The 16,815-nt window shown below is 37.2% G+C and overlaps 1 protein-coding gene across 1 annotated transcript in view; it reads left to right on the top strand.

Annotated features, from left to right (window-relative positions):
* The first annotated feature begins 1,608 nt into the window (after positions 1–1,608).
* LOC117337463 (zinc finger homeobox protein 4-like) overlaps positions 1,609–16,815 on the top strand; it is a 90,502-nt gene continuing 75,295 nt past the window's right edge. The window contains exon 1 of the mRNA XM_033898451.1: positions 1,609–2,286. The gene's annotated coding sequence lies outside the window, so the exon portion shown is untranslated. The remainder of the gene's footprint in view (positions 2,287–16,815) is intronic.

The following is a 16,815-nucleotide window of genomic DNA, read 5'->3' as shown; positions in this document are numbered from 1 at the left end:
TAATGAATCGGTAATATATGCTTGAAGATGGTACAAACACAATAGAAAGAAATGCGTATGTTATTATATCAGAGCTGTATCTCATGGGACTTGGCCCAATGGCCCTCCATTACCCATGATGCTTTGCACAAATTTCATTTGTCATGCAGAGGTCATCTGCCCAATAAAGCAAAAGTGATTTTGTTTTTATCATCTTGCCTTTCTCTGATGAGGGTAATAGTGGAAAGTTATGCAAATTATTGGCCAAAATAATTACGTTAGTGTAGACAGAAAATGTGTATGTTCTTGTTTGAGGTGAAATGATAGTGTATGATCTGTACAATAAATCAGAATCATTATGGCAGCATAGCTGAGGTCATATTTTGTGTTTCGATGCCCAGTCACAATAATGGAAGGAATATAATGTTCGTCTTTTATGCCCAGTCACAATAATAGAATGGATATAATGTTTGTCTTTTATGCCCAGTCACAATAATGGAGGGTATATGAGGTTTGTCTTTTATGCCCAGTCACAATAATAGAATGGATATAATGTTTGTCTTTTATGCCCAGTCACAATATTGGAGGGAATATAAGGTTTGTCTTTTATGCCCAGTCACAATAATGGAGGGGACATAAGGTTTGTCTTTTATGCCCAGTCACAATAATGGAGGGAATATAAGGTTTGTCTTTTATGCCCAGTCACAAAAATGGAGGGGACATAAGGTTTGTCTTTTATGTCCAGTCACAATAATGGAGGGGACATAAGGTTTGTCTTTTATGTCCAGTCACAATAATGGAGGGTATATAAGGTTTGTCTTTATGCCCAGTCACAAAAATGGAGGGGACATAAGGTTTGTCTTTTATGCCCAGTCACAATATTGGAAGGGACATAAGGTTTGTCTTTTATGTCCAGTCACAATAATGGAGGGGACATAAGGTTTGTCTTTAATGCCCAGTCACAACAATGGAGGGAATATAAGGTTTGTCTTTTATGCCCAGTCACAAAAATGAAGGGGACATAAGGTTTGTCTTTTATGCCCAGTCACAATAATGGAGGGTATATGAGGTTTGTCTTTTATGACCAGTCACAATAATGGAGGGAATATAAGGTTTGTCTTTGATGTCCAGTCCCTGATGCCCAGTCACAATAATGGAGGGGACATAAGGTTTAACTTTTGTGCCCAGTCACAAAAATGAGGGGGCGTAAAGTGTTTGCCTTTCATCATACGCTGCCACTATTGTCAAAGAGGACATGAAGTGGTCACCTTTTATTCCCTGCCACAATTATGGAGAAGGCATGAAGCTTTTGAATTTTTTTTTTTTTTTTTCATATAATCTAACATTTGCATTTATATAATTTTGAATTTAGAAAACTTGTTTAAAATTGATTATTTTATGAAAATGAATAGACTCATTCAATGAATTCAACATTTCATGACAAAGAATATTACATTTACTCTTAGTATATATCAATTTAAATTGTGAGAAATTAAGTGATATGTGTAGATGGAATGATTTGTGTAAAATCTGTCCTCCTTGCATACTGGCAAGATATTAGCTAGGTCATTCTCGAGTATCTTTGGTCATTCAAGGTGGATATTAATCAGACATTATGCAAATTTTTGTCAGAAGCTATTGGTTACCATGCCAACAAAATTAAGGCCAGTTGGATTCTTGTGTTTTTTAAGTGCTATACTGTGATGCTATAGCCAATGAAACGGTTTGATAAATGGCTGAAATAGACGACTGTGAGATGATGACTGTCCTTATTGAACGCAGGTCTGTGTAAGTACAAGCTGGCTCCAGCTTATTCCTGCTAATTTTTATGGACAGCAATTGACACAAAAATGTATACCTCGGTGGTAATTGTAAGAGTGGTCAGTCACATTGTTTGGTCAGTGTGAGAGAGAGGTGTTGGTCATTTTATTATCAGGGCCATTCAGCCCCGTGGTTGGTCAGTAATTATCCAGTATTGTTTGTAATGTGAATGGCTGAGGTTTATCTAGCTGTTAGTAGTATACACCTCTTTATCTTGTGACTCCATGGCTAGTTACTATACACTAATTAATCATTTTATCAGGTCAGGAGGACTGTCCACAGTAACATGGTCTAATCATCGGTCTCACCACACTGACCACTGAAACAAAAACGTCACAAGTTCCTCCAGATGAAATTCCGTGGATTCCATCACTAGGGATTCTCTGTGCATCCGAGGTGTGGCCAAATACTGGACGCTGTGTATACCACGCTGGACAAGGACAGCTGGTCATCCGTGTCCATATACACCTGCAGACAAAAATACAGGTAAGCCATTTAATAACAGAATGTCTGAACTTTTGAATTTCTTTGAAAGTTCAGACTATGTTCTAATAGTGCTACTTCCTGTCAACCAAGGAATTCTGAACAAAAATGATAGATTAGGCAATAATCGGTTTATCAGTCAAATTAACAAATATTTCAAAATTACGGTACACCTTCGAAAAATTGTAAACTTGTTATGTATTGGTCAGCGTTGCCTTAACACTTAACCCTGTGAGGGGCCTCTTGTGGGTGCCCATGCCACTACACCATTGTCCTGGGCCTGCTCTAATTAGGCTTTGTTTTGTAAAGGGATAAAAGGTTATACCTGGGAGCAGTGTTGTGTCTGTTCATTGTGGTCATTGTCTCACCTGGACTGGTCAGTCTTTGGCTGGAGCTTTAATGTCAAGTTTGGGAGCAACCGCAAACATGGGTACATTAAAACTATTGTTTTGTCACCGGACATTGGTGATTACCTTGGGGGCTTATTATCTGATTATATCAGATACATGGCTTGACCCAGCCATTCTTCACCAGACACTATCGGTCTGGACACTGGTCAAGCTTGCTGTCACATACCTGTGAATGTTCAGCTCAAATGGTGTGGAAGATTTTATAGTTGTCCATTGGTCAATAAAACCAGCATGAACAGTTAAATGATACTGACCATGAGGACGTCCATACAGGTGAATAGTGACCATGAGGTCGTCTCTACACGGTGAATAGTGACCATGAGGTCGTCTATACACAGTGAATGTCTCACCTGGAGTGATAATGGATGCTCATTTGTTCCAAACACATTCTGTTAGGACAAAAGAAAAACCTTGTTCCATGACTCAACCGAAAAAATGTCTCTTTTATCTGCTTATAGATAATTGACTAAATGTAGGACAGAAATACACTCAATGTTTGAAGTTCCTAAATCAATAGGACTTACATTCCATATAATTACGAGGAAAAAAAACATCCTAAAATGTTAAAATCATGTTCAAGAATGTTTGCATATATATATATACATTTAGCTTGTTTAAGTTCTTAGATATGAATATGTATTTCATTTGTTTATGATTTTATCAAAGATTTGTTACAACTTTTTTGTGTCATTGACCAATCAAATGGCAGCTATTTTTAACCAATCGGAGATCAGTATATTTATTCCCTGAAAAAGGCGATGGTGCCAGGATATTTGTATTGTGAAAATTGATAGAAATCTTGTGAAAAATGATGATTATTGTGAAAAGCGATAGAATTTGTGAAGATGCATTGATAATGAACTAGTCGAGTATGTGAACAACATTGATGTTATCTGGATCAGAACTGAAATATTAAATGAACTTATCAGACTTCGGTAGTGAATTTGTCAGACTTATAGGGTAATGGTCTTTTTCTTTTGAAGAAATCTCATCCCTCTCCTTACTGTATCATACTACATAGTCATAAGTCTTCATTTTACGCCACATTCCTTGTTCAAGAAAAGTTTTAAATGAAGTCCATTATTGTATCAAATGTATATAGATGAACTTGCAGAGAAATTAATTGATAGGTTTTTAATATTTCATATTCTGCTGTCCTTTAATATAGCTGTCATTGATTAACAAAAACTTGAACGTGATCATTTTTGGGACTTCCATGAAATCAGATATGTTTTCTCCATCTTGTGTAGTCAAACATGCAATCTGTTGAATGATAAAACCAAATTTTGTCCTGATTTGAGGAAGACACTGGCCATACAGGGGTAAAAACCTATTGACATTGTATATCTGTGATACTATTGTATGATATACGATGACCGTAAAGTACTTAAGACAGAGAATCTTCGTCTGTACAGCCAGATATATCAGTCATTTATTACCACACAGTAAGACGTACAGCTTTGTTCTAGTTATGAAATCTGATACAGTGGTGTATACTATAATTAAAAAACAATATTTGGGCCGTCACTTGGGGATGACTAGGTGGATCGGCCCGAGACCCGGTTAGATCTCACCACATTACTGTCAGCAGATGTCGCGTTTTTACTCTGGTGAATTTCCTAATTAATATGTATAGGATAAAAATGTGTATGATTATTTCCCATGTTGCTTTGTTTTGATGGCTAGATTTTCCTTATTAATACATTCATACAAAATCAATAAATACAGGACTCATTTTCCTATGGAGAATCGACCGGTAATCAGCCCCACCAATTACTGCTATAGTCATATTACACATCTCTAGTCTGTAGCTTACTGGTCAGTGTCCTCTAATGACCTCTACGGCCGAGTGGTCAAAATCTTTGTGGAACATCTATTGCAGTTCATGCAAGCATAGTCAATCATTGAAAGAAATGACAGCAAATTATAATTTAGGGGTTCCACGATGTCACTGTGTAATTAAATTTCGGTTTTTGATGTAATTAACATTCATAGTATAATCGTGTTGGTCTTTGTTTAGGATGCTAATGGCTTTCTTGGGGTTCTTTGTCCTGTGTGGTCAGAAACGGAATTGTAATGTCCAAAGGTTATAGTCTTGTGGTCAGACACTTGCATTCAGTATTGATTTGAGGTTTAAGATGCGGCCATGTACAATTTTGTCTCAGTATTGTACAAAACAATCTTAATGCATTTGTTTGCATGCATTTGCAAGACTAAAGTTAAGTATCGAAGGACTGGATGTAAAAGAGGTTTGAGAGGCATTTCAATCCAAACTATTGTATTTCATGTATCAGAAATACTTAATTGTGTGTGGGCGCCATTTTGACCCAGATCAATTGACATCTTGGTGATTAATAAGAATATGTATTGCTAGGCAACAATAATTTAGAAAATATTGTATTACTGAATAGAGTTCAAATTTCTTCGATATATTTCTTAGCAGCTATAATTCAACAATGTATACAGTGTATATATACCTGCAGTATATAGACTGTAGACCATGGACTTCAACAGGTGCTCTTCATATTCTGCCAGTAAATGAAAATTTGCTTGAAAGTGACTCACTGTCCTATCTTCTTGTGAACCAGTGTCTTAGAGAGATCAAATCTCTAGTGTAACACTGATCCATCATCTTGTGTAAAAGTGACTGAGTCACCAATTATCTAATGTACCAGTGACTGAGTCACCAATTATCTAATGTACCAGTGACTCAGTCACCAATTATCTAATGTACCAGTGACTCAGTCACCAATTATCTAATGTACCAGTGACTCAGTCGCCAATTATCTAATGTACCAGTGACTCGGTCACCAATTATCTAATGTACCAGTGACTCAGTCACCAATTGTCTAATGTACCTAGTGACTCAGTCACCAATTATCTAATGTACCAGTGACTCAGTCACCAATTATCTAATGTACCAGTGACTCAGTCACCAATTATCTAATGTACCAGTGACTCAGTCACCAATTATCTAATGTACCTAGTGACTCAGTCACCAATTATCTAATGTACCAGTGACTCAGTCACCAATTGTCTAATGTACCAGTGACTCGGTCACCAATTATCTAATGTACCAGCGACTCGGTCACCAATTATCTAATGTACCAGCGACTCGGTCACCAATTATCTAATGTACCAGTGACTCAGTCACCAATTATCTAATGTACCAGTGACTCGGTCACCAATTATCTAATGTACCAGTGACTCGGTCACCAATTATCTAATGTACCAGTGACTCAGTCACCAATTATCTATTGTACCAGTGACTCAGTCACCAATTATCTAATGTACCAGTGACTCAGTCACCAATTATCTAATGTACCAGTGACTTGGTCACCAATTATCTAATGTACCAGTGACTCAGTCACCAATTATCTAATGTACCTAGTGACTCAGTGGCCAATTATATAATGTACCTAGTGACTCAGTCACCAATTATCTAATGTACCTAGTGACTCAAAGTGATCAATTATCTTATGTATGACTCAGTGACACTAATTATTTTGTTTAACACCTACTCAGAACATTTGTCTCATTATAACCCAAACTCACAACATTTGTCTCGATCATGATAACCCAAACTCACAACATTTGTCTCGATCATGATAACCCAAACTCACAACATTTGTCTTATTTTAACCCAAACTCACAACATTTGTCTTATTTTAACCCAAATTCACAACATTTGTCTCATTATAACCCAAACTCACAACATTTGTCTCATTATAACCCAAACTCACAATATTTGTCTCATTTTAACCCAAACTCACAACATTTGCCTTGGCAAGGTTGACCTTCTTATCAACTTCTACTACCGTACTTATAATGTCTCAATTGGTAATGTAACTATATAGAACATTAATATTCATTATACCCCATGATCATTTGTTAGTATTGATAAGAAAATTCATATTATGACCTTATTTCCAAAGTTATAGAATATAAAAAGAGTAATTTAATTGAATTTCAAGGTGTATTAAAAATGGTAAGAAAAGAAATTTAAAGTTGATGTGAATTAGGCTTAACATTCTTAGGTAGTGTCATATGTTTTCAAAATTATGGTCCACAAGATTTTTTTTCTAATTTAATTTGGTGTTATCTGTGGTACATGGATATAATAAGTTTTGATTCAAGCTGAAGCCTACATTGGAAAAATAACAATATTAAAATGTTTACTCTAGTTGATTTTGGAATCTGATCTTCTCATTCATTGCCATGTCTATGATTAAAAAGTCATTTCTGATTAAAAATGTTGATAAAATCTACAATCAAGGTGTTGAAGCTATATAATGAATAATAAAATAATTTCACCTGGTACACGTTAATTAGATTTTACCAGTCACCTGTTGTCCTTTACAGAGCGACATTTTCACATGGAACTTACGACATGCCTTTACATGAAAGTCTCAACGAAAACGGGTTTCTAGATGTCTGAAGATAATATTGGATTTATTTCAGTAATTATTCATATATTTCCCTATCTATAATCTTCATAAGTTGGCTAACACAGATAATTACATACACAAAACTTAAAAACCATGGGAGTGATTTGGGAACATGCAAATATTGCCATCATTATTTTCTCTGAATGACTCCAAGTTTAATACTTTTATATTAATATGTTACACATATATCATTGTTAAGAAATTTCCTATCGAATCAAACCTCATGAATATTCCTCTAAATAGACAATTTACAGTGATATCATTTTAATTCTACTGAATGGAGTTCATCCCCAGAATTATGATCTCCAGTTTAATGTTGTACCTTATATTAGCTGTTTTTGATTATAGCAGCATCGAAATGACAAACCAGACAAACAAATATCTTAATTTTTTACACTGAGACTATCATATTGTCTCCAACAATTTTTGATATTTCACTTTTTTATGACAGTTAAGTTGTTTTCTTTTACTAGTTGTTCATTAACTTTTTCCCTTGAAAACAAAATTTTCAAGTGTGGAAAGTGAATGTAATTACATCAAGTTGGGCCTTTAGGAGGAAATGATTGATCAGTTGTCATAACAACTGGCCTTAGGTACATACAGTCACAGTAGGTGAGAATTGGAGGTCTGTCTTACCTGTCCAGGGACAAAGACTTGCTCCATGGTTTGTCATTTAATGAGGAAAAAACCAAAACCTGATGAAATCTCCTGGGGGTGATGTGATAATTTGTATTATGTTCAATCCAATGTCGGTTGTTCACAGAATTCTAGTTTGGATTCAAAAAGGATGATGTAACACCATTTGGGATTGGTTCTCAGAAGGTGAAGGTCAAGCAAATTATCCTCAAACCTGGTAATTAGTGTCACCTGGTAACTATTGTCATCCCCAGCGCAGGTATAACGTGGAAATAAAGTGCTACACAACATGGAAAGGCCAAAGTATTTATAATTTCGTTAGCTTTAAGGTGGCTTGTCAGGTGTAGGCTATTTTGGATTATTATTAGAGAAGTTTTACATCCAATCAATTAATTGCCCCTATATAACCATTTAAATTTGAAATGTGTTTTTATTTCTTCTTTTAAATATCAAGTTGATATTTTTTATAATGTGTTCTTTTTGCAAAAATTTTAATCAAGAATCTATTTACAATTTGACGTTTGCCTCCTCAAAGCACTACAGGATATAAGTTTTATAGGGATGACTGGAGAATCGGATAATTACAGGGGCCAGTGTTTGTTCTTTGATCCTTAACTGTTAATAAACCCACTTTTATAATGTTGACATTGTAAAATTTAGAAGTCACTAACAAGTTTTGTGACTTGTCCCTGTACACTTTATGCAAGCTAGATATTAAGCGACATATAAATATAATTTTTAACAATTAAAATCCTAGACGTGATATAACTGGTAGTCAGGCGATCATTCCTTTTTGCAATCAATATAAAGGAACAGTAAAAAAAAAATGTCTGCCACGTACTCAACTACAAACAAATTTTCTTGGAATCTTACAAAAAAAAAATTGCATGAGGGATATTGTGATTTGACTTAAAGTTTTACCTAACATATCATCGTGTACATCTAATCAATATTTAAAAAAATATATTAAATATTTTAACATACAAATGTAGCTAGTTTAAATTGAGAAAATACCATGTGAATTATGAGCGACGTATACTATGTATATAATGATAGCGGTAGGACTATATCAGTCCCATTACTGCTCAGGTGATGTAAACCCATTCAAACTGATATAATTTACAGCCATTTCAAATCTATAACAGTAACCGTCATTAAGTAAAGATAAGGGCTAGGTGGTCATGTGACTCAAGTTGTCTCCAGGAGCCAGAGGTGACCCCAGCACAGTTGATTAGGGGTAGCATTATACCAACTAGGCTCATTAAGGGGATTCAACAAAATTCTCATTACATTGACAATAGAAATGTCGCAATCTTCTTTTCATTTGGAAAAAAAAAAAAAAAATGATGTCTTACTGAAATTTAAAAAGAGGAGGCTATTAGAATAGTTTACATATGTTACATGTCCAGTTTTCTACCCTGGGCGGGGGATGGCCTACTCCGCCAGTAACGCTTGTTTTATAGATAAAAAATCAGTCTTCAACAACTTAAATTTTATAAAATACATATGTATACACAATGTATAAAGGTATACCTTTCTGAGATATTCTACAAAGTTTAGCCCAGTGTTTATAACAATATGGCTGACACACAGGTGAATTATCCAGGTTGCTATAGCGTTCATCCAAGTAATTCAGACTTTGATTATTTGTACAAACAGTCACCTTACTGTACCCCTGTAATTAAAAAGCCGAGATAAACAGTCGCTTGATAAGAGAAGACCTAAATATTAGAAGCATACACAAGATGAACTAATCTCCACTTGTAGGAGTTCCCAGGAAAGGATCTGCTGTGTTCTAGCAGGTAGATAAGACAATATTACACCTGTACGTTTTATCGTTAACCTAAAAACACCTGAAAGGTATGGTATGAGGAAAGGCGAGACATTATAACTATTAGTGATATTCTCTGGGTCATGTACCTGTAGCCTCATGCAACTTTGTAATTATCCGTCCTGTCTGATCACCTGTATGATCTGATCAGATGCTGAGAAGTAGCACCACTAAATCTCCACCACATGATACTATACTTACAGGTGGCCTTGTGTTTTTCAGGTAAGCATTTTAAGGAATTACTTCAACTTGATATATCTAGATATATTTTGTACAGATATATATTATATTTATAAACAAAAGTTGTTAATTAATTGTACCTGTGCTTGTTTATGGTGACTAAACATTATCATGTCTTTAGAGTTTTGAGCCACAGTTTAACAAATGCACAAGATGGAACTATTTCATAAATAGCTTGCTAGAAGATATAAATATAAATTATACCTGAGTTTCCTACCTGTTGATAACCTTACAACATTGGTCATCTTAAAAGTCCTTATTTATATGTCTTAATTCTGCACCTGATAACGGACACCACCTGTTCCACTCCCATCCCTATAGCCACTTATAGATTCCAGTTATATTTAGCACTACCAGTGTCAAGCTCTGTATTCTAACAGAAAATGATTCTTGCCCATCTAAGGATTTCTAATGTACATGTCACATTAATATTTATCACATACTGGCAAACTGATGTCAAAATTATAACTTCTCTCCCTGATGTCAGACTTGATACTTCTCTCCCTGATGTCAAACTTGATATTTCTCTCCCTGATGTCAGGCTTGATACCTCTCTCCCTGATGTCAAACTTGATACCTCTCTCCCTGATGTCAGGCTTGATACTTCTCTCCCTGATGTCAGGCTTGATACCTCTCTCCCTGATGTCAGGCTTGATACCTCTCTCCCTGATGTCAAACTTGATACCTCTCTCCCTGATGTCAAACTTGATACCTCTCTCCCTGATGTCAGGCTTGATACTTCTCTCCCTGATGTCAGGCTTGATACCTCTCTCCCTGATGTCAAACTTGATACTTCTCTCCCTGATGTCAGACTTGATACTTCTCTCCCTGAAGTCAGACTTGATACTTCTCTCCCTGATGTCAGACTTGATACTTCTCTCCCTGATGTCAGGCTTGATACTTCTCTCCCTGATGTCAGACTTGATACTTCTCTCCCTGATGTCAGACTTGATACTTCTCTCCCTGATGTCAAACTTGATACTTCTCTCCCTGATGTCAGGCTTGATACTTCTCTCCCTGATGTCAGGCTTGATACTTCTCTCCCTGATGTCAAACTTGATACTTCTCTCCCTGATGTCAGGCTTGATACTTCTCTCCCTGATGTCAGGCTTGATACCTCTCTCCCTGATGTCAGACTTTATACTTCTCTCCCTGATGTCAGACTTGATACTTCTCTCCCTGATGTCAGCCTTGATACTTCTCTCCCTGATGTCAGACTTGATACTTCTCTCCCTGATGTCAGGCTTGATACTTCTCTCCCTGATGTCAAACTTGATACCTCTCTCCCTGATGTCAGCCTTGATACTTCTCTCCCTGATGTCAGACTTGATACTTCTCTCCCTGATATCAATCTTGATACTTCTCTCCCTGAAGTCAGGCTTGATACTTCTCTCCCTGAAGTCAGACTTGATACTTCTCTCCCTGAAGTCAGACTTGATACTTCTCTCCCTGAAGTCAGACTTGATACTTCTCTCCCTGATGTCAAACTTGATACTTCTCTCCCTGATGTCAAACTTGATACTTCTCTCCCTGATGTCAAACTTGATACTTCTCTCCCTGATGTCAAGCTTGATACTTCTCTCCCTGATGTCAAACTTGATACTTCTCTCCCTGATGTCAAACTTGATACTTCTCTCCCTGATGTCAAACTTGATACTTCTCTCCCTGATGTCAAACTTGATACTTCTCTCCCTGATGTCAGACTTGTTCCTCCTTTCCTGATGTCAAACTTGATACTTCTCTCCCTGAAGTCAGACTTGATACTTCTCTCCCTGATGTCAGGCTTGTTCCTCCTTTCCTGATGTCAAACTTGATACTTCTCTCCCTGAAGTCAGTCTTGATACTTCTCTCCCTGATGTCAGACTTGTTCCTCCTTTCCTGATGTCAAACTTGATACTTCTCTCCCTGATGTCAAACTTGATACTTCTCTCCCTGATGTCAAACTTGATACTTCTCTCCCTGATGTCAGGCTTGATACTTCTCTCCCTGATGTCAAACTTGATATTTCTCTCCCTGATGTCAGGCTTGTTCCTCCTTTCCTGATGTCAAACTTGATACTTCTCTCCCTGAAGTCAGTCTTGATACTTCTCTCCCTGATGTCAGACTTGTTCCTCCTTTCCTGATGTCAAACTTGATACTTCTCTCCCTGATGTCAAACTTGATACTTCTCTCCCTGATGTCAAACTTGATACTTCTCTCCCTGATGTCAGGCTTGATACTTCTCTCCCTGATGTCAAACTTGATATTTCTCTCCCTGATGTCAGGCTTGATACCTCTCTCCCTGATGTCAAACTTGATACTTCTCTCCCTGATGTCAAACTTGATACTTCTCTCCCTGATGTCAAGCTTGATACCTCTCTCCCTGATGTCAAACTTGATACTTCTCTCCCTGATGTCAAACTTGATACTTCTCTCCCTGATGTCAAACTTGATACTTCTCTCCCTGATGTCAGACTTGTTCCTCCTTTCCTGATGTCAAACTTGATACTTCTCTCCCTGATGTCAGACTTGTTCCTCCTTTCCTGATGTCAAACTTGATACTTCTCTCCCTGAAGTCAGACTTGATACTTCTCTCCCTGATGTCAGGCTTGATACTTCTCTCCCTGATGTCAAACTTGATACTTCTCTCCCTGATGTCAGGCTTGATACTTCTCTCCCTGATGTCAAACTTGATACTTCTCTCCCTGATGTCAAGCTTGATACCTCTCTCCCTGATGTCAAACTTGATACTTCTCTCCCTGATGTCAAACTTGATACTTCTCTCCCTGATGTCAAACTTGGTACTTCTCTCCCTGATGTCAAACTTGGTACTTCTCTCCCTGATGTCAGACTTGATACTTCTCTCCCTGATGTCAAGCTTGATACCTCTCTCCCTGATGTCAAACTTGATACTTCTCTCCCTGATGTCAAACTTGATACTTCTCTCCCTGATGTCAAACTTGGTACTTCTCTCCCTGATGTCAAACTTGATACTTCTCTCCCTGATGTCAGGCTTGATACTTCTCTCCCTGATGTCAAACTTGATACTTCTCTCCCTGATGTCAAACTTGATACTTCTCTCCCTGATGTCAAACTTGATACTTCTCTGCCTGATGTCAGGCTTGATACTTCTCTCCCTGATGTCAAACTTGATACTTCTCTCCCTGATGTCAGGCTTGATACTTCTCTCCCTGATGTCAAACTTGATACTTCTCTCCCTGATGTCAAACTTGATACTTCTCTCCCTGATGTCAAGCTTGATACTTCTCTCCCTGATGTCAAACTTGATACTTCTCTCCCTGATGTCAAACTTGATACTTCTCTCCCTGAAGTCAGACTTGATACTTTTCTCCCTGATGTCAGACTTTATACTTCTCTCCCTGATGTCAAACTTGATACTTCTCTCCCTGAAGTCAAACTTGATACTTCTCTCCCTGAAGTCAAACTTGATACTTCTCTCCCTGATGTCAGACTTTATACTTCTCTCCCTGATGTCAGACTTGATACTTCTCTCCCTGATGTCAGCCTTGATACTTCTCTCCCTGATGTCAGACTTGATACTTCTCTCCCTGATGTCAGGCTTGATACTTCTCTCCCTGATGTCAAACTTGATACCTCTCTCCCTGATGTCAGCCTTGATACTTCTCTCCCTGATGTCAGACTTGATACTTCTCTCCCTGATATCAATCTTGATACTTCTCTCCCTGAAGTCAGGCTTGATACTTCTCTCCCTGAAGTCAGACTTGATACTTCTCTCCCTGAAGTCAGACTTGATACTTCTCTCCCTGAAGTCAGACTTGATACTTCTCTCCCGGATGTCAGACTTGATACTTCTCTCCCTGATGTCAGGCTTGATACTTCTCTCCCTGATGTCAAACTTGATACTTCTCTCCCTGATGTCAGGCTTGATACTTCTCTCCCTGATGTCAAACTTGATACTTCTCTCCCTGATGTCAGACTTGATACTTCTCTCCCTGATGTCAATTTTGATACTTCTCTCCCTGAAGTCAAACTTGATACTTCTCTCCCTGATGTCAATTTTGATACTTCTCTCCCTGATGTCAAACTTGATACTTCTCTCCCTGATGTCAGGCTTGATACTTCTCTCCCTGATGTCAGACTTGATACTTCTCTCCCTGATGTCAGGCTTGATACTTCTCTCCCTGATGTCAGGCTTGATACTTCTCTCCCTGATGTCAGACTTGATACTTCTCTCCCTGATGTCAGACTTGATACTTCTCTCCCTGATGTCAAACTTGATACTTCTCTCCCTGATGTCAGACTTGATACTTCTCTCCCTGATGTCAGGCTTGATACTTCTCTCCCTGATGTCAGACTTGATACTTCTCTCCCTGATTTCAGACTTGATATTCCTCTCCCTGAATCGGCCTTGAACGAATATAGGAAATTAGGGGCCTGAGGGGAATTCTGAATCTGCCTAGAATGAATATAGGAAAATAGGGACCAGAGGGGAATTCTAAATCGGCCTAGAATGAATATAGGAAAAAAGGGACCCGAGGGGAATTATGAATCAACCTAGAATGTATTTATGGAATTCTGAATCAGCCTAGAACGAAAATAGGGACTGGAGGGGAATGAAGACAGAACACCTACATATATGTATGTCTGCGGTAGAAGGTATGTAATCTAGGGTTTATAGTGATCAGGGTTCCTTTAAATCGTTTTGTTACAGTAAATTCTTTTTTCAACTGTTTTATCTTTAAATGCTATTGATTTTTTGCCTTTTTTTTAATATATATATATATATATATATAAAGTTGAGGTTATTGAACTAATCGGAGTCCCAAAAGAGTTTTGATATAATTCTATCTGGTGTGAAGCATTTCAGTGGATGTGTGATCAACGTTATGTAACTTTCCTTAGAAAGAAAGGAAGCAAAAGTTTGGGTGAAATCACACCCTTGGGCAGTTGTCTGGTAATCTATCACTGCTTCAAATTAGTGAGTTAGATCCCTGGTTAGAGCCCATCATACAGGTAGATACTATCTACTGTACACACATGTAAAGTGCAGATTTACTGATATACCCAACACATTACCATAACTGTCTGTTGTACCAGCTTCCATCTTAACTACGTGTTTTTGTCAAATGTCTCTCATTAACGCTTTGATTTAGAAGATTACCTTTCTATTTCACAAGATCCTTAAAAGGTGATGAACTTTGTAATACTCTATCACTGTCGAGTTTTTTACACACAGGAGTGCTGCAAGTCCTTTATTCTAAAATGAAAAAAATGTTACTTAAGAAAATTTCATATCTAATCAAGCGTCATCAGATCAGGAAAGATCGGATCATCATCCATTTATTTTAAGGTTTTTTTTGGTGCCTATCAGTTGTTTGTTATCAATCTTCAATGTCTTTATCATGGAGAGGTTTGTCATATTTGTCGTGGTGAGGTTTGTCATATTTGTCATGGTGAGGTTTGTCATATTTGTCATGGTGAGGTTTGTCATATTTGTCATGGTGAGGTTTGTCATATTTGTCATCGTGAGGTTTGTCATATTTATCATGGTGAGGTTTGTCATATTTGTCATGGTGAGGTTTGTCATATTTGTCATGGTGAGGTTTGTCATATTTGTCATGGTGAGGTTTGTCATGGTGAGGTTTGTCATATTTGTCATGGTGAGGTTTGTCATATTTGTCATGGTGAGATTTGTCATGGTGAGGTTTGTCATATTTGTCATGGTGAGGTTTGTCATATTTGTCATGGTGAGGTTTGTCATGGTGAGATTTGGTGTTATGTTCACTGTCAACTGATATGTACCCTGCCAGAGTAAACTTACCAAAGTGTAATTTCTTAAATATTCCCTATTAATCATAATTTTGTTTAATTGATACCACTACGGTTGTTCTTATTAAGTGAGTGCAGACTCACAGCCAAGGGCAACAACTCTTTGTAATATTTCACAAAAAGTACAAAATGATTGATCTGGTTAAGGAAGATCTCTATCTAACAACAGTGTAACAGCTATAGATAACTCCTTTACTTATCTTGTTCCAATACCTTTTATTAGTTAATGATTTATGTGTAGACATCGTTATTCAAAATCCACTCGAGCAGGGCCTTGATAATATTTACCTGCCCGCTAAATGCCTGTGGAAATTTGGTACAAGGCAGTAAGCCTAACCCTCATTAGTATTTTAGGCAGAGATAATAAAATCTATTTCAATCACCCTTGTCTTTATTGATTTACCTCTTATACTTTTTGTAAACATCCGTCCTGTTGGCTGAGAGCTAACGAGATTGCAGGTACCAAAAGTTTTATCAGCGTTAGATTGATAATGTTGTTACCTCACACACATCGCTGATTGCTTTGGCCAGGTAAGGCAGCGTACCTGTCTCACCTGTGTGAATGTACCCTCATTGGATGTGTGACAGTCGGTCACACCTGTACAGGATCACCTTTTGGTCACTAGTGGTCAGTCAAGCTTTGGATTTACTCTGGAGAATGATTTAAGTCTCAAAGGTAAACATATATATATATCTGGTGTGACCATGGGTCTGTCACACCTGTGCGTCTGGTCCCTATATAGCCTTGACTGTGCCTCCTGATACCAGGCCCTTTGTATTGTTGTATGTACTTGTAGGAGGAGACTGGACTCTGATGTCTGATAAACAACTTGTCGTCCTTAACACACATTACTAACTGATTAAGTATACTGTTGTTTAAATGGGGTGATGAAACTATACAATGTTATCACTAAGACATCAATTATATTTCTGGAATTTCTTTTCCTCAATTACTCTTACAGTTTTGTATATAAATATATTGATATACTTTTATTTTAACTAAATAACATAAAATTATCTTAAATGATAAATTTGATTTTCTATACAATGTGAAATATTTTAAGGGGCTGTTTGATTTTTTAAAACATACTGGGCTATGTTTCAGATGATCAGAACAACCTACATGACATGACATAGGTGATTCCTGAAACTTAAGTTTCTTTGAATGTATTCTTTG

This window comes from Pecten maximus, chromosome 11, assembly GCF_902652985.1.
Source record: "Pecten maximus chromosome 11, xPecMax1.1, whole genome shotgun sequence".
NCBI lineage: Eukaryota > Metazoa > Mollusca > Bivalvia > Pectinida > Pectinidae > Pecten > Pecten maximus.
Note: the sequence above shows the minus strand (reverse complement) of the source record. Positions and strands in the feature narration are given on the sequence as shown.